The sequence below is a fragment of the Mesoplodon bidens genome, assembly GCF_964165515.1.
Source record: "Mesoplodon bidens genome assembly, contig: HAP1_SCAFFOLD_581, whole genome shotgun sequence".
In the NCBI taxonomy this organism is placed as follows: domain Eukaryota; kingdom Metazoa; phylum Chordata; class Mammalia; order Artiodactyla; family Ziphiidae; genus Mesoplodon; species Mesoplodon bidens.
Genome location: NW_027672426.1, coordinates 126,640 through 151,135, shown reverse-complemented (window position 1 = coordinate 151,135; position 24,496 = coordinate 126,640). Strand labels below are relative to the sequence as shown.

The 24,496-nt window shown below is 37.3% G+C and overlaps 1 pseudogene across 1 annotated transcript; it reads left to right on the top strand.

Moving 5' to 3' along the window:
• The first annotated feature begins 2,242 nt into the window (after nt 1-2,242).
• LOC308610213 (ferritin light chain-like) lies at nt 2,243-24,236 on the top strand (annotated as a pseudogene). The gene is made up of 2 exons: nt 2,243-2,271; nt 23,546-24,236. The product of its transcript is annotated as a ferritin light chain-like (transcript).
• Nucleotides 24,237-24,496: the final 260 nt, after the last annotated feature.

Below are 24,496 nucleotides of genomic sequence, written 5' to 3'. Positions count from 1 at the left end.
GTCACAGAACCTCTGCTACAGAACAAAACATACTGAAACAAAGCTATTGAAACAACAGAAAAAGAATACATGAGGATTGTTTTTCCTGAGCGTTCAATCACCTAGGGGACCTTCAGCAAACTTTGATTGATAAATCTAACCTTTCCTTCCTTGGCAATAGTTGATCACACTGTGAGGAAAACAAGTTAGAGAGTGGAAAAATAATATTTGGATTTCAATGAAATAATAAAGATGCAGGGACTATCTTTGACTTTTTCAAGGTGAGAAGAGAGTTTACATTGTGATTATTGATGGCAGGAATCCCCTTTAAAACAGGGCCAGTCTGCATGATGCATTTAAAAATCAACCTTTTCAAATAGAGCCATAGCCCCCACAAGATTTCTTGATTTCTCTGGGGTCAGATAAACCATCACATTTCACAGTGGTGCCCTGTATATGAAAGTGATAAACATAATCTGGAAGCATGGCAGTGGCTAAAACTATGGAGCTGGCAGCCACACGTTGAAATGATTTTTTGCTTTTAATTCATTGCAATAAAATGCTAATGTCCAAATTCAGGCAGGTAGATCTTACCAACCATCAAGAGCTTCAACCCTGCTAACAGCTAAGTATGCACTTTTAAGCCCTGCTTTGACTGCTCCAGAAACTTACTGGGTTTCTTTAATGCCTCTATTACTACTTCCTTTGTGTCATTTTGTTTTTCTTTAAAAACATAGCTGTGTGACCTTGGGGAAGTTATATTATTTCCTTGAGACTTGGTTGCCTTCTCTGTGAATATCTGGGTATAATTTTAGTATTGCTCAATAGAATTTTTGGTGATAATGGAAATGTTCTATATCTGTACTATGCAAAGCAGTATTCAATAGCTACATGGAGCTAATAAACATCTTTGAAATATGGCAAATGCAACTGAGGAACTGAACTTTTAATCTTATTTTAAATTTTGTTTACATATAAATAATGCCACATAGCTAGCATCTGTTGACAGTACAGATCTACAAAATATTTTAAGGACACTCTCCACTCAAAAACTCTACCATTCATTAACTCAATCTAAATATTTTTGCCCTCTGACAAACAGAAAATAATTTATGCTTCCCTTGAAATTATCTGACACGACCTTTATCAGTTTGGGGACATTATATTTTTAAAATTGACTTTGCTTTATGAAACTTTAATAATGTTGGAGCTCCCTGCCCTTGGTATCATCTTTGTGATGATGGGAAATATTGTGGATGATCAAGGACCATTTCAAGAGATCATGGAGAGAAACCTCCTTCTGGATTTAATTTCATTATGAGGATGTCAAAATGCTTAATTACTTAAAATAAAACCCATACCGTTTTTATGCTGTTATATTCTACATGTAGCTGGAAAAATGTTAAAAATATTTTTAAAGAACTGCACATCTATTTTTGAAGCTGATTTGTCTGTTCAAGGCTTGCTAGCACTTTATCCATCTCAGTACTACTTCACTTAGTAAACAAATGCAGTTGCCATAATTGCTGCATATGTGTCTGTGTTCCCTTCTAGGTTATATGTTTTTGAAGTTAGAAACTATATTTATATCACAGCCCCTATGTATAGCACAATATCCATTGCTAATTCAGATTGTGTTTTAAGATATGAGACAAAATTTAAGACTTTTATTATAGTCATAAACATCTAGCAAACCAACCAGAAAATAAAAGCTAATTTTCAATTGGTTGGCCAAGAACAAAAAAGAGAGGAATACCTAGTGCAAAACCATATCTCTAATAACTACTGTTGGATTTAGAGCACACACATGCTAAACTTAGTTTAAAATATCTTCTTATCAAAGATTTGAGGTTGAACCTGAAAAAATTATATCAGAAGTGAAAATAATTATGTGGTCTGACCAGCCTGGATCACACAAAGTAAGTGTACACTGTATATAAAGTAGATAAACTACGAGGTCCTACTCTATAGCACAGGCAACTATATTCAATACCTTGTAATAACCTATAGTGGAAAAGGATCTGAAAAAGAATATATATATATATATATATATATATATATATATATATATATATATATATATATATCTGAATCACTTGGCTGTACACCTGAAACACAACACTGTCAATCAACTATACTTCAAGTAAAAAACAAAACAAAACAAAGTAAGTGTAAAGGGAAGTATAGTTTTATAAATTCACCTCTGATATCCAATGGACCAACTGAAAGACAACAGAAACTACAACTTTCTAGGAGACAGGACATGGCTAGCAAACCAGGCCGTTACCCTCGGTAATGGTCATACCTGCCAAAAAATATACAGACTAGCCTGCATTCATGAATACATAGGTATTCTTCACTTATCTGGCATTATTAGGCAATGAGGTATTGTATGTTAGGAGAAGTTTTTTTTAAATGACAAATTTAAGAGGAGTTATTTTAACCTTCACTTGGTAATTTTTTTCTAAAATTAAGAAATGTATCCACTGGTGTATCTAATGTTTCCGTGATAACTCGGGGTCATCAGTTCAATCAACGTTTGCATGAATAATGCAAATGGAAACAAGACAGGCATGCTTAATGAAACTGAAAATGACATAGCACTGGCTGGAATAACTGATGAGAGAGCAAGAAAAAAACAAAAATGAAAACAAACCGTGATCAAGAAACAATCGGTCAAGTTCTGACTTTCTGTACTTAGTTTCAAAAAGAGACACCACAAATCCCAGCGAGAGACTCCAGCAGCATTAGCTGTCTTTCTCCTTTGTTTCCACCTTCCTTTCCTTTTCCTTCTACCCTAGATTGTTCCAGGAAATGTTTATAGCTGCTTCCAAGACAAATGCTAATACTTACTTTCTCTCACACAAACTTCACAATATGTCACGTGATAAATAGTGTGGAGGTAAAAGACAATTCATCACAGGGACATCTCCCATGAAAATAAAATGAGAAACTAGCTTCTAAACATGCAGAGAGAAGGGCGTGGTGTCAGGCACTAATTTCCTTGCAAATTCCTCTCCATTTCTAATAGACGTTCTTATTTACCAAGATCCCTTTTTATTGGTGTCCTATTCCAGACTGCTCCACTCCGCCCATCCTCATCCTGTAAAATACATTCACACTCTTTTGTGACCCTACCTATTTGCCCATTAAATAATCAATCATAGAACGGTCGGAATTAAATATAACGTGAAATTAAAATACTGGAGTCACTTGGAGGGTTTAAGCAGCTCCACCAGAACATACTGGACATGGATTTAAAGAGGCTGTGTGGGACTTGCTCTTGTCCAAGTTCTTTCTCAAGGAGTATCTGAAATAAGCCTAAATTCAGAGTTAATCAGATTGGCCTGCTTTCTCAGGTGGACTGGAATTCATTGCTCTTTCCCCTCAACTCCCTGATGTCAGTGGCACTTTCCAGAGATGAGGTGGACTTCTCTGCCTACTGCAGAAGCTCAGTTCCCCTGGGGCCCATTCCCTGTCTGAATCCCACACTTGAGGCCAGGTGCCACCCTTCCCAGAACATTCGTGGTCTCATTTCAGTTTTTGACCTGCTCAGATTGAGTCCCTGTAGACTCTTTCTCAGCTTGAAACCTGCTCTTCAACCCCTTTCCCTGACCTCGATGGTTACCTTCCTACTTTAGGTCTCAGGTGCTTTAGCTATAAAATGATATAGTTGCCCTTAATTCTAAAGTCTTCTTTCTAAAGCTCTACAATGTGGTGGCTCCTTGAAAATGTTTCTCTTTGCTGGTTTTAATTTTGTAGTGAATTAAAACCACAGCTACTCTAAAAGACGGTATGTTACATTGGATAAGGGAAGTGTGTTTTTGTAGTTAGATTAACAGGGATGGAAGACGACTTAGTATGTTTTAAGATACTCATGATCCATTCTCGTGAGAGTCAGGGGAAGAAGGGGAAGGGAGTTAATAAAATACCAAACCATTGTGACAAATTAAGTTATCAAAGATGTAGCTGATTAGTTACTACTTGAATAAGCCACACATATCCAATTCAAGTTTTCCTTTATTTTTCTAAGGAGGGATCCCAGTGAACTGAATCCCATGTTCAGGAACTCCACGTTCAATGGCTTAGTCTTTAAAAACTGTTATGTTGCTGGAAGAAGAAATATTTCCCATCAAGTCCTAATTGATGTTTAGCTATCACGCACATTTGAAATAAATTTATTACTTTGCCTGATCTCAGTGTAATACATTCCAAAGGGGCAAAGAGCACACGAAAATTTATGGAGTCTCCATCTTCTACACTAAAGTGTGCAATAAATTACATAATATTGGGCCGTGAAATTCACAAGCTATAGAAACCACACCATTAGCAATGTATACAGTGGTAAACAGCAGGTAATGATAATGATATAAAACAAAATAGACTGTGTATGTTGGCACTGCTGCCAATAAAGCAATCATTAAATGCATTCATATGCATCTATGCTAGGTAAGCTCTTTGAGGGCAATTGCTATGAATTCTACATACCTGTCAGGATATTATATAGAGCCCAGTTTCTATGGCCTTTATTCAGAGACGCTGAGAAACGGTTACTGTGGGTAAATTCAGACCTTTTCTCAATATAGAATTTGGTCAACATGCATTCTGAACAGCAAAATTTCACACTGCTTTCAATTTTCCTACAGTACTTGCCACCTCAACAAATGCAGGATTAAGTAGAATGGATTATAAGAAGTTAGAAAGGAAAGATGGAAGAAAAGAAGGAAGGTAGAAAAAAGTTGCGTATGGAGTACATCAACATTTACGTAAAGAGTGGACCTAAAACTAACCTGAGGTTACCCTAAACTATTAGCATATGATATAGAAGCGTAAATGAAAAAATAAAAAAAAACAGCAAGGAAAACTCAAAGATTCTTTGTTTTTTCACTTTACTGCATATACACGTCCGTCTTAAATAATCTATATGCTTATATCCAATAAGAGAGCATTGTTTTGCAAGGCTATTTGGGTTCTATCAGCATGTAAAGGTCGGACAACTCAACTTTAGCAGAGTTAGCCTTCAGGTGAATAATTGCTTCTTTCAGGTTGTGAGCATTTCAATTTTCCAGAAATGTTTCCCAAAAATTAAAAACTAAAAGAGTCCTAGGACAGCATCCTTTAGAAGTTTTATAGTATCAAGTTTTTTGGAGGAAGAGTATCCTTGTCGATTATCAACACAATGATTCCAAGCAGGTCAATTTATGCTGAGAATATTATATAACAGAACCCACTTCACCTCCATTATACTGACAATGATCTTCCTTACTTCAACCTTGTGCTTCTTAGTAAAGTTGAAAATACTGAGCCAAGAACAGACAGTGACAATGCCAGAGACTCAGATGTACCTATAGGTGCCTTCAGACAACATCAGCCACCCAGGCTAAAGTCCTGGTTTTAAAACATCCCAACATGAATGAATCTCAAAAACCATATGCTGAGCAAGTGAAGCCAGATCAAAAGGGCACCTACCATATTATTCAACTTACATGAAATTCTAAACTGGGCAAAATTCATCTCTAAAGATAAAAATCAGATCCGTGGTTGCCTTGGGGTGGGAGATGGGGATACTTTTGCAAAAGCCTAGGAGGAAACTTTCTAGGGTTTTAGAATTGTTATCGATCTTATGGGGGTGGTAGTTATACAAATGTGTACATTAATTAAAAGTCATTGAACCGTTGACTAAACATGTCTGCATTTTATTGTGTGTAAATGATACCTTAATAAAGTTGATTACAAAATGAACCAAAAACAAAACAAAGAAGAAGAAAAACCTCTCAAGACCTCAAAGGAAATACACTGTTTTCTTCCAGGGTACCAGATTGGAAATGAGGCACTGGTCTGTTCTACCCTCAGATTATCCCGAGGATTATCTAGTCTATTTGAAAGCACTAGAGTCCCCTATCAGAAAAACTCACCCCATGTTTAATTACTTTGATTTCTTCTCTGCCTCTTCTCCCACACGGTGAAGTCATTTACGGAAGAAAAACCAGCTTTTTCCAACTTTGCATCATCACATATTCTTTCCAAAGCTACTACTTATGGAACAAAATTTGGCTACACTTTGTAAAAATCTAGTTTTTTGAGCCTTACAAATCTTAACAGTTAACCTATTGCCTCCTTTGGAATTTGGAAAAAAAATTATTTTGAAAATGAATAGCTGAGATTTGACATTTTTGTGTTTTGTGATTTTCTCTTCCCCTAAGAGAGAAGTGAGTAGGAATGAGAAACACATACATAAAGAAAAAACAAATTATCTTGCTGCCTTTGCATGGTTATAATTTATAGGAGGCCCTTTTCAACAATAATCTATTATCAGAATCAATAAAAATAATCTCCATGAAGGCCAGGCCAGGATATTTGTCTCTTTTTCAGCAGATTGCAATACAAACCACATTCATGGATAGATATGCTTCTTCATGATCTTTGTAATACTGTAACAGCTGACCATTTCCTCATGCCTCTTCACCTTAACTTAAACCTGGTTTTTCACTAATGACCTCACATTTCCTTCTCTATCACTTGGTTGTCGGCCTCTTTTCCAACTCCAACTCCAACTCGCATTTCACTCTGGAACCAAAGGAAGACTCACACCTTCCTGCTTTTTAGTGGTACCTCAAGGTCATTAACATATTGTGATCAACCTGAAGAACAGCCAGTCAATTGTTATTGCAGAGCCATCTGAGAGTTTGTAGCTCTAAAAATTAACTAAGGACCACATTTGTCAAAAATACCCTAGTTTAAGATTTTGGTAATATAGCAACAATAATTCCGAAGTCATTTATGACGATCAGTGTGGGAAGCACCCTCCTTCGGGAAGATACTTTGCCATACAATACACTTTCCCTGTCAGGTAATAAGGAAGCACGGCCGTGGAAATTAAACTTTTGTGGAAAGAAATACTTGGCTTCGAGAAGGCTTGAAGTTCATACATTTTCCTTGAATTAGATTCCCCATTAATTACATTATCCACAGAGAGGTAATTATCAGAATTATGTAAGCAATTAAGGAGATGCTACTCCACATTCTTTCAGCTTGTTGACCTTTCTCACTTTATTTCATGTGGCTATCTGAAACATCAGTGATTTACATGTCTTTCTTTTTTTTTTAACAGATTTCTGTGTGTGTGTGTGTGTGTGTCCCCATGATGAAAACATCATTAAAATAAAATATCATGAATAGACTCTTAAGAAGCAGAGTCTACTTAAAGTCCTGGAAAATGTGAAAGCACTAATATTCATGGACAACTCTACACTCTGAACGCTACTCCAAATTTTATTGATCTCTATTTTGTCTAGGAGTTTTTCAAATTTTCTACCATGATCATTTGTTAGTTTTATAATTACATAATAAAGGCATTACATCATACAATCTTTTGTTATCCATTGCAGTTTTAAAACTATTCCTTTCCTTGTCCTCAGCAGATATGTCATAGATTATTAGTACACAAGCAAAGACTTTCAATGTAACAGTACTTTATAGTGAGAAGAACTATACTGAGCTATCTCTATCCTAAGACAATGCACTAGGAAAGCACTAGGAATTCTTAAGCACTAGGAATACAGAGAGAATCAAGGGGCAAGTTCCTTGCTTTCGAGTAACATAATCATTATAGCAAATGCTTAAATAGCACTTAGTATATAACTCACCACAGCAGTCTTATTATACTCCTTTTAAATCGGTGAGCAGAGGAAGCCACAGGGAAGTCATAGGGTAAAGCCAGAATTTGAACCTAGGTAGACTAGTACACTGTCCACGGCTTTAACTACTATGATAAATATATATATATATATATATATATATATATATATATATAAGTCATATATATATATATATAAAACTTCAAGTATTCTGAAGTTACAAAACACTTATCTACCAAAACTCAAAAAGGAGCACACAAAATTGCATAGAAAATAAACATGTAAAAGGTCATAAATAAACCACAATATAACCTGCTCCACATAATATACTGATTGCAGTGTCCTGGGCCTCTCCCATCCTTAGGTAGCTGGAAATTACAACAAAATAATACTTTTCACTTTTGGAAGCCACACTATCTCTCATACCAACCAACTAATTACTTCCTTATAGAGAATAAGAAATTAACCTGAATATCAGAAAAAAATATATATATATAGCATTACTGATGTAGAATCTTTATTTAAAGACAATAACTTCAATAGCAGAGGGAACTTTACCACTGCAGGCTTCAGATAACCTCTATATTTCTCAGATTTTATGCTAAATCATAAAATGCCATATTGTGTCTGAAGCTATTTTTTCAATAGTCCATTTTCTTAAATGGACTAGCAAAGCAGTAAATACTGAGGAACATTTTGGCTCCCAAATCCTAAAGCCATTCTGATTATGCCTGGGTCATCATGGGGACATCATCGGAACTACCAGAGGACTGGCAGAAATACCAGTGGTCTAGCCAGCTTATAAATTAGAAATTATACAGAATCCAATTTAATTTTTTGTTAAGTAATTCCTATGAGGTTTTTGGGATGTCAGTGTAAAGTCCTTTGATGTGTAATCTTTATCCATTAGATAGGGAACAATGTCAATCCCCATCATAAATACGGTCCCAATCTGACACTGAAAATCCACTGTAGGGCATAGGACCTGCAAATAGGATATGAATCACACACATCCATCCACTCATTCAGACAATCCACAAATATTCATTTTTAAGTCTACTATATGCCAATAATGTACCGGGCTCTAAGATGCTAAACCATGCTAAATGCTGAAACAGACATACTCAGTTCTGGCTCTCCTGGAACTTATGACCTACAGAAGTGCCTTCATTGTAAATGGTCAGGACTCAGCCAATGCTATTATCATCAGCAGGTGACCAAATGATAGAGCCTGCTTTCTAAACAAGCTCCACACTCTTTGCTTTCAACATTTTTGCTTTCCTTCAAGCCACATAATCCAGTGGTCAGTTTCTCCCAGTTAGTGAGGTTTGGGGAAAATGTACCCAGTGAACAATTCCTTGTGGCCTCACTCCTTCCTCACACTCTCCTCTGTGCTCTTGAGCTAAAGAGACCTGGATTCAAGTCACTTGCTCTAACCTTATTATTTTAAAATAGGGCTGCTCCTGCTTTGAGGATTTCCACGGGATCAACACAGTAGCAAAGCAGCACTGAATCAGAAGCAGGTAAATTTCAAAATGACAGCTCTAAAAATATCCACTCTCCTTTTGTTCTCCTCCTATCCCTTTGCTCTGAACACCTCTGCTCTGAGGCTTTGCCTTTACCCTTCTCTGATTACTGCTCCAAAAGGGTTTCCAAGAACCGGGAGTATTTATGGTTTCACTTGCTCCCAAGTCCTTGGTGGGAAAGGATGCTTGCTTTCTGATTCTTACTAATTCCACACTCACATTGTTAACACAAAAATCATCATTTAAAAAAAAATTTCCTCAGCTTCATATTTCATCTGGGCCAACACTGAAAGAATATTTTCAAAGAAACAATATCCTCTCTCCTTTGCTCTTCTGAGTTTCACGTTTTTACCTCCAGTCTCATTTTCAACCCTTATTACGGGATGCATCACCAAAATAGAAGAAAGTTCTTTCTGCTTTCCCTGTACCAGCCAATTATTCTACTTTGTTCTGTCTCTAACGAACAGAATGCGAAATCAACACAAAGCCTGATTATGCGACCTCTTCCAAGGGAAAGGTCTGAGAGTTGTCTATTTACTAATGAAGCTCAGTGTGTATTAAGGGTTGACTGAAGCAATCATCAGGAATTTTCATCCCTTAAATTAATGTTTTCCACCAGATGCACATCGTTCATTTCAGATAATATAACTTTTAAGTTCAGGATACAACTGGACAAAAGAAAAGAAAAAGAAGTAACCAACACAACACTTGCAGTAATAACACAGTAACAGCTATCATCCTTCCCTGAGGAATTCAGCCTACTTTATGGACACAATTTAGTACAAACTCATAAGAAAGCTAACAAAGCCCAAAACCACTTCACAAGAGTGTAGAGAGGTAAAGGTCAAAATTTATTACTGCCAGGCCCAGCAGACAATGGCACCTACCGGAAAGAGCACAGGACGGGAAAACCTGGAAGCCTGTGCTCCAGTTTTGGTTATTCCTGTAAGCATTGGTATGATCTGAGTGAACTCAGCCTGCCCTGCTTTTTCCGTTTATAAAAACCTACATCATCCTCTCATTAGAACGAAATGCCACATCTGAAAAGTTGCAGATCTCTTTAGGAAAGAAACAAAACTCATGTTTCTAACCAAAATGGAATAATTCAGTCAATGGAGACATAATAAAAAGCTGCCATAAAGCAACTGTTTACTTGAAATCTATCTTTTGTGGTGTATTTATATGGGTAAGGAGTGTAAGGATATCATAAGTAGAGTTACCAATTCTTCCAGAAATCAAGGTCATTGAGTTCAGATTCCAACTTTGACCTTGACCCAGGCTTACAGAGATGTAACATGTGCCAATACCTCATATCCACCATACATGGGAGAAACAAGGTATGCAGACAGATCTTCTTCTAAGTATCCCATATGTAGTGGTTTTAATACAGGGTCTCAGATTCGTTGCCATTCTTCACATCCAGATGTGGGCATTTCCCCTTGAATTTGGGCAGGCTTTCCATGGCTTCAAACAGTAGAGCAGGGGTCAGTAAATTATGGCTGCTGGGCCAAATCTAGGCCGCTACCGGCTTTTATAAATGAAGCTTTATTGGAACACAGCCATGTTCCTTAGTATATGTATTGTTTGTGTCTGTTTTCACATCACAGCAGCGGAGCTAAGTAGTTGCAAAAGAGACTGTATGGCGTGTAAAGCCTAAAATATTGACCGTCTGACACTTTATGGAAAAACGTCTCCAACGCCTGCAATAGTATAAAGTGATGCTATGTAACATCTAAGACTAGGTCATAAAAGGTCATGCAGCTTTTGCATGATTCTCCTGGAATGCTTCAACCCTGAACGCTCATTCTTGGGATACTCTATCTTGAATCCTAACTACCACGTTATGAGAAGTCCAAGCCACATGGGCAGCCATCTATAGGCACTCCAGGCAACAGTCTTTGTTGGGCCCAGTCTTCAAGTCATCCCATCTCAAGGGCCAGACATGTGAATTAAAATTATCTAGATGATTGCAGCCCCAGCCATTTGAATCCCCATGAGCTGAGGTTTCAGACATCAGTCACAGAGTAGAGACAAGCCATCTCCTCTGCGTGCTGTTTGAATTGCTGACCCACAGAATCTGGGCACATATTAAAATTTTTGTTTATTTCACCACTAAGTTTGGACTTCTTTATTATGTAGCAATAGATAACTACAGCACTGTGTCTGTACACAGGAGATCTACATTTCACAGAGCACATACTTTTAGATGTGAATGTTGACTGCTCAATTTCTAAGAAGAACGTATACACACATATAGGTACAAAATAGTTATGTATATGTAAATATTAGACCTATATAAACTAATCTATATTATCCATAAAATGAGGGGCCCTTGATAATGGCTAACATTTCTTTTCGGTATTTATTGTGTTCCAAGAACTGATAAATTCTTGCATTGTATGAATTTTCTCTTTTAACCCTCATAGCAACTCGCTGAGAGAAGTAATGTTATCTCTATATTATAGATGAGAAAACTGAGGCAAAAACAGATAACATGCTCAAGAGTACTCAACAAGTAAATTTTAGAGTCAAGATTGGAACCCAAGTTCTCAAGGTTTAGATCCCTTACTCTTAGTCACCAAGCTATATACTGAGTAAGGAGATGAAAGCTGAAGCCATTACCTCATGCTCAAGAAGTTAGACAGAAACTTAGCAGGCATGGTTGAAAGAAAACAGGACTTGGAGTCGTAAGTCCAGAGCCTGAGTTATGAAATGAATTCTCCTCTCATCTAGATATAGGTTTGTTTTTAGAAAATGAAAAAGATCACTGCATGTTTTGATGGTTAATTTCTGTACTTAATGATTACAAAAGAATGGAATTTTACCAGGGAGCTATTTTGCAATGACATAACTTATTGATTCAAAATCAAACCTTTATTATAAATTCTTGATTCAAAAGCAAATCTTTATTAAGTCTCCATTGCATCAGAAGTCTTTCCCATTCTTCATTTCTTTTAAAACCCTTTCCTGTCTACTCTTGGCCAAAGCTTGAAGCCTAATTTAACATTTGGAAATAAAATAATGAAATAGTCATAACACAGCAATTCCAATGCCTACTGAAATGGAAGCTCTAAATAATTTTTCAGATAATTTAGGAAATTAAAAATATTTACATCATAGATGCAAAGAGAGAAGTTACTTGTGTAATAAAATAAATGGTGAGACAAAAAGTTTCTGGTCAAGTAGATTTGTTTAAATATGAACACTAATTTCAGCTCTATCCCGGTGCTAAAACCCAGTGACAGGTTGCATACAGTTTCTAAAGGGATAGTTCAGTGCATTGGGTCAAATTCATGCCATAAAATGTGGTATTATTAGTAGTACTAGAAGACAGAGTGTGACTGTCTTCTTTGGGACATAGATAAAGACCCCAAGTTAGACAATATCAAGCACAAGTTATGTAGAATAAGATATGATCTCAGTCTTTGGAACATGTCATCCAGGATTGAACAAGAGGTAGATTTATTATGAAGTACATGAAGCCAGAGACAGTAAGCAATGAGTGGTAGTTGGTTAAAATAGACAGGTTTTAGAAGTAGAGGCAGGGATGTAGAAAACAAACTTAGGGTTACCAGGGGATTGTGGTGGGGAGGCTAAATTGGGAGATTGGGGCTGAAATATACACATTGCTATACATAAAATAGATAACTAATAAGAACCTGCTCTTCTTATTAGCACAGGGAACTCCACTCAATACTCTGTAACGGGCTATTTGGAAATGACTCTAAAAAAAAATAAAAGTGGATATATGTATATGTATAACGGATTCACTTTGCTGTACACGTGAAATTAACACAACACTGTAAATCAACTATATTCCAATAAAATTTTTTTTTAAAATAGGTTTTAAGAACCATAGTCAGGGAGCAGTGTGGATTGGAAAGACCTGGCAAGAAATATTTCTGCATCCTCAGACAATGCTCCCCAAGCTGGCTATTGCAAGGGTGAGCATTTAAGAGATCTTTGACCTAAGGAGGACAGGAGATTAACAATCAACCCCAATGTGCATGAATTATTCTCCTCTGTGTTATCAGAAATCAGATGGCATCCTAGAGCAAGGGTCAGCAGATCTTTTCTGTAAAGGGTCAGATAGTAAATATTTTGGATTTTGTGTACCATACCTCTCCGTTGCAACTGCCTATCTGCTGCTGTAGCACAGAAACAGCCATGCACCATACGTTAATGAATGGGTGTGGGTGTGTTCAAGCAAAATGTTATGTACAAAACCAGGAGTCAAGCGAGATCTGATCAGTGGGCCAGAGTTTGCGGACCCCAGTTCTGGGTCAGTGTTCACAGCTGAATGAGTCATGAGGCCTTAAGTTCCAGTTCTCATTGTACTACTTTCTACCTGGGTGAACTTGGGTTCATCCTTTTATTTATATGGGCCACTATATTAGTCAAGCTTCTCCAGAAAAACAGAACCAACAGCATGTGTATACAATGTGCCCATATATATTGATAGATATAGATATCAATATTGATACCTAGATCTATATCCATATCTATATAAAGATAGAAAGAGAGAGAGAGAGACTTTAAAGAATTGGTTCACACAATAATAGAGGCTTGGTCAATTCAAAATCTGCAGGTTAGGCTGTCTAGAGACTCTAGGAAGAGTTGCAGTTCAATTTCTGTAAGTCTTCTGGTAGAATTCCTTTTTGCGACAGGGAGGTCAGTCTTTGTTTTATTAAGAGCTTCAACTGATTGGATGAGGCGCACCCATACTATGGAGGATAATCTGCTGTACTCAAAGTCCAACACCAATTTAAATATGAATTTCATCCAAAAACACCATCACAGAGACTACCCTGGTGGCGCAGTGGTTAAGAATCCGCCTGCAAATGCAGGGGACACAGGTTTGAGCCCTGGTCTGGGAAGATCCCATGTGCCGTGGAGCAAATAAGCCCGTGCACCATAGCTACTGAGCCCGTGCACCTAGAGCCCATGCTCTGCAACAAGAGAAGCCACCGCAATGAGAAGCCTGCACACCACAACAAAGAGTAGCCCTCGCTTGCTGCAAATAGAGAAAGCCCACGTGTGACAATGAAGACCCAACGCAGCCAAAAATATAAATAAATAAATAAATAAATAAATAAATAAATAAATAAATAAAATTGTAAAAAACACGAAAACACCATCACAGAAATATCCAGAATAATATCTGACCAAATAACTGGGCATGGTGGCCCAGACAAATTGACATAGAAAATTAACCACCTAAGCCATAGTTTTGTCATCTTTTACTGAGAAATTTGACTTATCTGAACTATTTTGATAACTAGAAGATACCGTCTAGAGGTAACACCCTCAGGTTTTTACATGGTAGGCAGCAGAGGGAAAGAGCCCATTTGTCCAGTCAGATGACACCTAAAGATAAAATTCTGTCTTCTCTTTCCAACCCACAAGGATGAATGCCAAAAATACATCACTTATATCTGCTTTAGCTAACATAGGATAGGTCTGGAACAGACCTATGCTCCCAGTAAGCCTCATGAAATGCTATTTCATTAAGGGGAGACTTTACTTGCTAAGATTAGAAGCAAAAGAGGGTGGTGGATGAAACACTGCCCAAGGATATAAGTTCATGCAAGGAAGCAGGAGAGAGAATGGGTATCCGAAGATGTGCGCTCTAAGCCAACACTAATTCCACAGCATCAGGTTATAATTCAGGGAGCACAACTGCTGGGGTTTTTTTCCCCCTCTTTTTTTCCCCCAAAGAGGGACAAATCAAGCATACTGACAAAGGAAGAGCATTAGTCACCACAGATAAATTCCTTTTTAGAGGTGATCTTGCAAATAATTTGGCTCAGTGTAGACTATGATTTGGTTCCAAAAACCATAAGCTAGAGCATTTCATTCCAGGTCCCTCCTCAAATATCCATGATAGGTAGAAATTTGGCATCAGTAGTCCTTGAAATCTCCCCAGGTGATTATAATATGCAACCAGGGCCGAGAATCTGGAGATGTAGAGAGAATTTAAATTGAACTTTAGTTAAACAGTAAAACGAGCTCTGACTCTACTGGCTGGAGCTAGAAAAGGGATATGCATTTACTGGGATGAGAAGATAAAGAAAACCAGGGAGTAAATCAAATGCTTTACACCTGTGCTTAGCTAATTGTTACTCAGATAATTCAGACAATCTTACAGCACCTGAACCCTGAAATTCCTTAGTTCTGTTTAAAAAAAAGTAACTCTTCAAGTAACTGAACTCTGAGAATCATGTAAATCATAAAGAAAAAGAAGAAATCTTATTTTTTGAATTAGTTGATTTCATATATACTGTTTCACTTTCATGATGTTAACTAGTTAGCTTTCTTTCCATTTTATGTTTGAGGAAAGTAAGGCTTTAAAAATCTCAGTCATTTTCTCAAGGTCACTTGTTAAGGGTGTGGTAGGGAGCATAATGTCTCCTAAAAATGCCCTCACTCTAATCTCTAGAACCTATTAATATGTTACCTTACATGGTGAAGAGGACTTTGCAGATATGACTGAAGTTATAGACCTTGAGATAGAAAGATTATCCTGGATTACCTCATGGAACAAATCTAATTGCATGAGTCCTTAAAAGTAGAAAACCATTCCCAACTGTAGAAAGAGAAAGAGAGAGATGTCCTAATAGAAGCAGAATCAGAGAGATTCAACATTTTGGGTTTTGTAGGTGGAGAAAGGGGACTCTGAGTCAAGGACTACAAGTGACCGCTGGAAGCGGATAAAGTCCAGGGAACAGAAACACCCCTAAGAGCCTCCAGAAAAGAATGTAGCTCTGCCAACACTTTTTTTTTCTTTTTTAACCATCTATACTGGAGTATAACTGATTTACAATGGTGTGTTAGTTTCTGCTTCATAACAAAGTGAATCAGCTATACGTATACATATATCCCCATATCTCCTCCCTCTTGCATCTCCCTACCACCCTCCATTCCCGATCGCACCCCTGTATGTGGACACAAAGCACAGAGCTGATCTCCCTGTGCTTTGCGGCTGCTTCCCACTAGCTATCTATTTTACATTTGGTAGTGTATATATGTCCATGCCACTCTCTCACTTCATCCCAGATTACCCTTCCCCCTCCCTGTGTCCACAAGTCCACTCTCTATGGCTGTGTCTTTATTCCTGCCCTGCCCCCTAGGTTCTTCATAACCATTTTTTCTTTTTTTTAGATTCCATATATATGTGTTAGCATACGGTATTTGTTTTTCTCTTTCTGACTTACTTCACTCTGTAGGACAGTCTCTAGGTCAATCCACCTCACTACAAATAACTCAATTTCATTTCTTTTTATGGCTAAGTAATATTCCATTGTATATATGTGCCACATCTTTATCCATTCATCTGTAGATCCTGCCAACACTTTTACTTTACTCAATTGAGACCAATGTCAGACTTGTAAGGTAATCAATTTACATTGTTTTGAGTCACTATATTTGTGGTAATTTGTATGAAAGCAATAAAAAACTATTACAGGGGTCCTACAGGAGCCAGGCTATATATTTATACTTAAGTATTTCTGAAATGAATTTAACCTTGTGATTGACAGCAGCAACAGCTTCCAAGGGATCCCACCACACACCTGAGGCAGAAGCAGCCTAATACAAAGCAGTGACAGCAGCAGGTCACTGCCCCACACTTGGGGTAGAGGGGGACTTGATCTACTGTAGCAGCAGCATAGCCTGAATGGGAACCCATCCTCCTGTGGCACTAGTCCCATTAACATTAGTCTAATCTGCTAGCACCTGCTGCGCCAACAGGCCCAACATATACAAACCCTCCAACTCAGCAGCATTAAGTGAGCCAGACTCAGGGTTTCCTGAAACTCATATCCAATGGCACTGGAAAGCCCAGATATCACCTAATGTTATGAAAACATAAAAAAAAACAATAACAGAAGACTGGGAACTTCAGAAAGAAAAGGGGAACAATGGAATGGGTGAAAACAAATGGGGTATATATAAGAGAATATCATTAGCCTCATGAGTTTCTTAAATACTATATAATGGTCAAAGCAAATATTATGACACCATCTGATGTGGTTCTCAATGTAGAGAAAGGAAATACTACAGAAAATCATACTTTAAAACTGGGGAATATTAAGAGACTAAATGGAAGTAAAATTTTGGAACTTCACTTGAAGTAATAAAACACTGATTCCAGTAGGCTATGGTAAGTTACATATGTATACTGTGATGCCAAAAGTAACCACTAAGAAAACTATACAAACAGTATACACAAATGATTATAAATAAATTAAATTAAAATGGACTTATTAAAAAATGTTTAAGTAACCCACCAGGCAAAATAAGAGAAACACAGGATTGAGAAACTAAGGTAAAAGACAAAACAAAAAATAAAATGGTAGACCTAATCTTTAACATAGCAATAATTACATTAACTGTAAATGATCTAAATAACCAAGTCAAAGACAGAGATTGGAAGAGTAGATTAAAAATTCACAAGCATGATCCAACTATATACTGTCTATAAGAAGTTTACTTTAAACATCATGATATAGGGAGTTCAAAGTAAAAGGAAGATAATGATATATCATGTGAATGTTAATCAGAAAAAGTAGGAATGGCTATATTAATATCAGATAAAGTAGACTTCAGAGCAAAGGAAATTATTAGGGGCAAACAGGGTCATTACATAAAGATAACAGGAATAATCCACCTAGATGACCCAATGATACAAAATGTGTGTGCACCAAACAACAGAACTTCAAAATACATGAAGCAAACACTGAAAAAAAGTAGTAAAAGGAGAAAATTTTAAATCCACAATTATTATTTGAGACTTCAGCACAGCAATTTATAGAACTACCAGAGAGAAAAATCAGCAAGAATATGGAAGAAATGAAAACATCATCAATCAATAGGATATAACTGACATTTAAAGAACACACTCAGTAACAGCAGAATACATATTCAAGTGTCCATGGAATATTCACTCATATACTATATACTGGGCAATAAAAAGAACCTTAGCAGATTTAAATTGTAATGTGCCTAAGTGTTGGATGCTAAGCCTCAGAGGTTTTCTTATTTCTTTCATTTATATATTCATAAAAAATTAGCAGATTTAAAAGAATTAAAATCATAGAGTATGTTCTCTAGCCATAATGGAATCAGACTAGAAATCAATAACAGAAAGACAACAGGAAAGTCTTCAATCACGTGAAAACTAAACATCACAATTCCAAATAACTCATGGGTAAAAAAGACAGCAGCAAGGAAATATTTTTTAATGCATAGAATAAAAGGAAATGGAGATATAACAGATCAAAGTTTGCAGAATGAAGTGAAAGCAATGCTGAAAGGGAAGTCTATAGCACTAAATTGGGAAAGAAAGTGTTTCAAAGCAATAATCTAATTTTCTATATTACAATAGTAAAAAGGGAAGAGGAAAAAACACTAAACAAGCAGAAGGAAGGAAATAATAAAGATGAAATAGAAATCCATGAAACTGAAAACAGGAAAATAGGGGGGGAAAATCAATGAAACAAAAGGCTGGTTCTTGGAAATAAACAATCTAATCAATAAAGATCTAGCAAGACTGATAAAGATAAAAAGATGGATGGCACAAACCACAGATATCAGAAATGCAACCAGGGATACCATGGCATATCCTGCAGGTTAATAAGGGACAAGTTGTTATGAACAAGTCTACACTATAAATTGAAAAATGTAGGTGAAATGGGCCAATGCTTCTACACTCAAAACTACCAAAACTCAGCCAAGATGGAATAGATAATCTCAATTTTCCTGTAACCATTAGAAACACTGGTTTTTCATTTAAAAACTCCCAAAAGGAATATTCAGGTTTAGATGTTTCACTTTTGCCCAAGACATAAAGAATTAACACCAATTTTACATGATTTGATAAGAAATAGAAGTAGAAGGAACAGTTCCTAATTAAATTTATGAAGCCAGTATTACCTTGATACCAAAACCGGACAGGGATATGATAGAAAGAAGAAAACTACAGACCAATATTTTTTATGAAATTGGCTGTAAAAATCCTCTGCCAAATATTAGCAAATTAAATCCAGAAATATATAAAAAGAATAATATACCATGACCAAGTGGCATTTATTCTAGTTATGCAAAGTTGGTTAAATATTTGAAAATCAAACAATATTATCCACCATATCCAATAGATTAAAGGGAAAAGTCATGTGATCCTATCCAATAATGCAGAGAAAGCACTTGACAAAATCCAATCTCATTCATGATTGTAAAAAAAGAAGAAGAAAGAACTCCAAGCAAACTAGGAATAGAAAAGGAACATACTGAAACTCATAAAGATGATCTACAAACAACCTATACCGACATTATATTTAACTGTGAAAGACTGAATGCATTCTCTGTAAGATCAGAAACAAGGCACGGATATCTGCTCCCACGACTTTTATTAAATATATTACTGGAGGTTCTAGTAAGAAAATAAAGCAAAAATAAATAAATACATACATTTAAAAGTTAAATTTTTAAAAAGTTCATTTAAAAGATAAAAGGACTATTCCTACTATGTTGAATAGGAAGGAATATATCCTACTGAATGTTGAAGAGTAATATATCCTATTATATTGCCTAAGGAAAAGTAAAACTGTCTGTGTCTGAAGAGGACATGATAATCTAAATGGAGAAAATACCAAGGAATCCACAAAAAGCTTGAGAAATAATATTAGTTTGTAAATGTTTTAGAGTACAAGATCAACACAATTTTATCACATTATATATTAATAACTAATGTGTAGAAGCTTAAATTAAAATATGTGATGCCATTTACAACTGACCTAAATAAATACTTAAATACAAGCCCAATAAGACATTTATAGGACCTCTATACTGAAAATTACAAAATGCTGATGAAGAAAAAATTTAAAGTCCCAAACAAATAGGGAGACATACCTTGTTCATGGATTAGAAAACACAACATAATAAAGATGTCAATTCTCCCCAAGTTAAGAGGCTTAACACAATTACTCTTAAAATGCCCTCAAGGTTTTTGCGGATATAGACAAGCTTTTTCTAAGATTTGTATGGTAAGAAGAGGCTGAAGAATAGCTAAAACAATTTGTAAAGGAAGATTAAAATGGGAGGAATTAATCCACCCAATTTCAAGACTTTGCAGTAATTTTGGAGGGTAGATACATAGATCAATGGAATGGAATAGAGAACCCAGAAATAGACTGACATAAATACATTTAACCTGTTTTTGACAGCAGTGCAAAAGCTATCAAGGAAGAATAGACATTTCAAAAAATGGTACTGAAACAGTTGGACATCCCTCGACAAAAACAAACAAAAAATGAACCTTAACCTAAACCTCCACACCTTACACAAAAATTAAATCAAAGTGGATCATAATCTTAAATGTAAAAGCAGGACATTTTTAGAAAAAAAAATAGGAGAAAATCTTTGGCATCTAGAACTAGGTGAATAATTCTTAGACTTGACACCAAAAGTATGATCAATAAAAGCAAAAACTGATAAATTGGATCTCATCAAAATGAGTTAAAAATGCTTCATAGAAGATCCTTTTAAGTGGATGAAAACTCAAATTACACAGTGGGAAAACATATTTGAAAATCCCATATGAGACAGATGACTTGTATCTATAATATACAAAGAACTCTCCAAACAACTTAAAAAAATCCAACTAGAAAATAGGCAGAAGACAGGAACAGACATTTCATGGAAGAGAATATACGCATGGCAAAGAAGCACATGAAAAGATGCTCAACATCATTAGCATTAGGGAAATGCAAATTAAGACCATAATGAGATATCAGAGAATAACTAAAATTATAGTGACAACATCAAATGCTGGTGAGTACGTAGAAAAGTTATATCACGTCACTGGTGGGAAAATAAAATGGTTTAGCCACTCTGAGAAACAGCTTGACAGTCTCTTTTAATCCTAAAAGTAGATTCACCCTACAATGCAGTAATTGTACTCTTGAGCATTTATCCAAAAGAAACAAAAACTTAATTAAGTTCCCACAGAAACTTACACATAAATGTTCATAGCAGTTTTATTTATAATAGCCAATAACTGGCAACTACCCAAATGTCTTTCAATGGATGAATGTTGAAACAAATTGAGATAAAATCTTATGATAGAAAACTACCGAGCAATGATAAGGAACAAATTATTAATATATGCAAACATTAAAATGAACTTCAAGGGAATGATGCTGAAGAAAAAATTTTTAAAAGCCAATCTCCGAAGATTAAGTAATTCATGATTATGTTTACATATTATTCTTAAAATAACAAAACTGTGGAGATGGAGAACAGATTAGAAGTTGCCAAGGGTTAGAGATGGGGGTAGAAGGTACAGTGGGGAAACTTTGTGAGGTTTTTGTGGTCCCAGTACAAATAATACAGCACTCTTGGTTTTAATCCCTAAAGATTTTTTAAAACAATTCCTAATAAGAGGTGTCCAGATAATTAGCAATGGCAGCAGATTACAGGTATAGCTCCCCAACATGACAACTTCAAAAGAGATTGTACTAATTCAATGCATATGTTAATGTTAAAAAGGCCAGTCACAGTACTTAAATGGTATATATCTTAACGATATTATCCTAAGTATCTAGCTATACCAGATGGACTAGCAGGATTTTCTGTACATTCAATCTTATTTAAGACAGGAAATCTTATAATAAGAGAGTTAAAAAAAGAAAAAGAAAAAACAACACACCTCAACTCATAGGAAGATGAGGTGAAAAAAGGAGCAGTGGTTCAAAAGCTTAAGCAGTGGCACCTAAATTTGGCTGCATATTAGAATCATCTGAAGCACTTTTTAAAAACCCTCACACTGACTGTTGGTCATCCTAGACCAATAAAATAACTTTAAATCTCCTCAGACGATGCCAGTGTCTAGCCAGAACTGAGAACCAGCGGACTAAGCAGAAGGGGATGTTTCTACAAAGATTTCTTAACAATAAGTCCTTTCACCCAATCAGATTTACCTTCCCACAAAGGGGTAAAGAAGGCTAGATGTTGTCCATACTTGCTTAGCTTTAATTAGCACTTGTGACTTGCCCAAATCCTAGATCATGTTTCCCCTAAATTTCATGTTATTCCCTAAGTTTTTCAAATCCAGGGCTAAGGGGTTTGCCAGGATGAGATTTTAAGTGTTCACACAGGGGAAGTCCCTGGCAAACCAGGACAGCGGTCACTCTACATTGAATTGTAAAGTATCCTAAATAACCCTGCCACTGCTCCCAGATACTAGTCTGTGCCAACCAGTGGAGAAAAGGCATTCTCCATTACTACCACGGCAAATGCTGCTGTACTTGCCTTGGCTACTCCCTATCTTTTCCAGGCGTCACTCCCCTTCACCTGCTGGTGGACGCTTTGGCAGCTGACAATGCAGATATTTTCAAACTTTAAGGTGAATAAAAATCATCTGGAGGGCCAGTTATAACAGAGATCACTGAGCCCCACTAGAGTTGCTGATTCCATAGGGCTGGGATAGGGCCCTAAAACTTGAATATCTGACACATTATCAGGGGACGCTGGTAAAGCTGGTCAGGTTGTTACCGAATGCAGGTTCGTGTGTCTGAAGCACAGTGAGGCCAAACAAACCTAAAGGTTGGAGTCTGGAGAAGAGAAAGGTTTATTGCAGGATCGAGCAAGGAGAGGGGTGGTCCGTGTTCCAAAACCCCTGAAATCTCCAAAGGATTTCAGCAAAGCATTTTTAAAGGCCAGGTGAGGGAGGGACATCCCAGGGCATGTGATCAGCTCGTGCACAATCCTCTGATTGGCTGATGTTGAGGCCACAAGGCAGGTAACATTATCCATCCTTAGGTGCCAGAGGGTCTGGGGGCTACGTGCTCATGATCATCAAGGAGTTCATTTCTTCCATTGGGTGGTGGTTTTTAGCATCTGAAAACTCAAGAAATATGCCTGAGATACTATTATCTGAGTACTTCAGAGAGAAACTACAATAGAGGATATGGGGGATGGGTCTGTCCTAGGAAGGCCCCATAGGGTACTGCTTAGTTACAAGGTGACCATACTTTGAGAACCACTGCTCTAGTGGCTTGGAATGTTAAGAAAGCAATGGAAGAATCCTTTCCCAGATCTAGATTCTAGTATCACCAGCTATTTTGGTGGGAGGAAGGGTAAGTTTTGTCCTTGCTTGGACTTCTTGTTCATTTATATCAAAGCCTATTTGAGGCAGTGCGTTCGGCAGTCCTGCAGATCTGTCTTTTGCTTCAACAGTGTTTGGAATGAACAGACCCAGGGACGCTCCTTGCTCCAGCCCCCGACCACCTTCCAACCTTTCTTCCTTTCGCAACCTTTGGAATCAGACACTCAGCTATCCTCAGCCTCCAGGACAGGCCAACACCAGTTTTTGAGCTTAGCTCCTTATCACTGATCAACCACGAGTTCACAGGTTCGTCAGAATTATTCCACCGAGGTGGAGGCCGCCGTCCACCGCCTGTTCAACATGCATCTGTGGACACTTACCTCTCTCTGAGCATCTATTTCGACAGCAACAATGGGACTCTGGACAGTATGGGCCACATTTTTCGCCAACTGGCTGAGGAGAAGTGTGAGGGCGCCCAGCGCCTCTTGAAAATGCAAAACCAGTGCTGCGGCCGCGCCCTCTTCCAGGATGCGCAGAAGCCTTCTCAGGATGAGTGGGGTAAAACCCAGGATGCTGTGGAAGCCGCCATTCTTAGGGAGAAGAATCTGAACCAGGCACTAACGGATCTGCGCGCCCTGGGTCCTGCCCGTGCAGACTCCCAGTTCTGTGATTTCCTGGAGAGCCGCTTCCTGGAGGAGCAGGTAAAACTCATCCAGAAGATGGGAGACCACCTGACCAACCTCCGCAGGCTGGCTGGTCCGCAGGCTGTGCTGGGCGAGTATCTCTTTGAAAGGCTCACCCTCGAGCCAAACAGGAGTCTCTGAAGTCCAGCCGCGTCTGAGGAGACCCTCTGGCGTCAGAGCTTCTGCCTGAAGCCCCGCTCTGCAGCCACTAGGCAGCTTTGTAACCGCCCTGGAGCCCTCTCCCAAGCCTTGGACCAAATGGAAACAATAATGCTTTTTGCAGAAGGAAAAAAAAAAGCCTATTTGAAATACAAACAGAATAAAGTGAAAAAAAGAAATATATACATATATTCACGTTCTTTTAACATATGAATTGCCCCACTTTATCTGTGTGAAATAAGTTTGTTCCCATTATTGGGCTGGTTCTCAAGCTTTGCTGCTCGTTTGAATTACCTAAAGAGCTTTGAAGAAAAACATTGGTGTCTGGGTCCCAGCCCCAGAGATTTTGATTCAGTAGGTCTAGGGAGGAGCCTGGGCACGGGAAGGTCTCAGAGTTCCCCAGGTGAT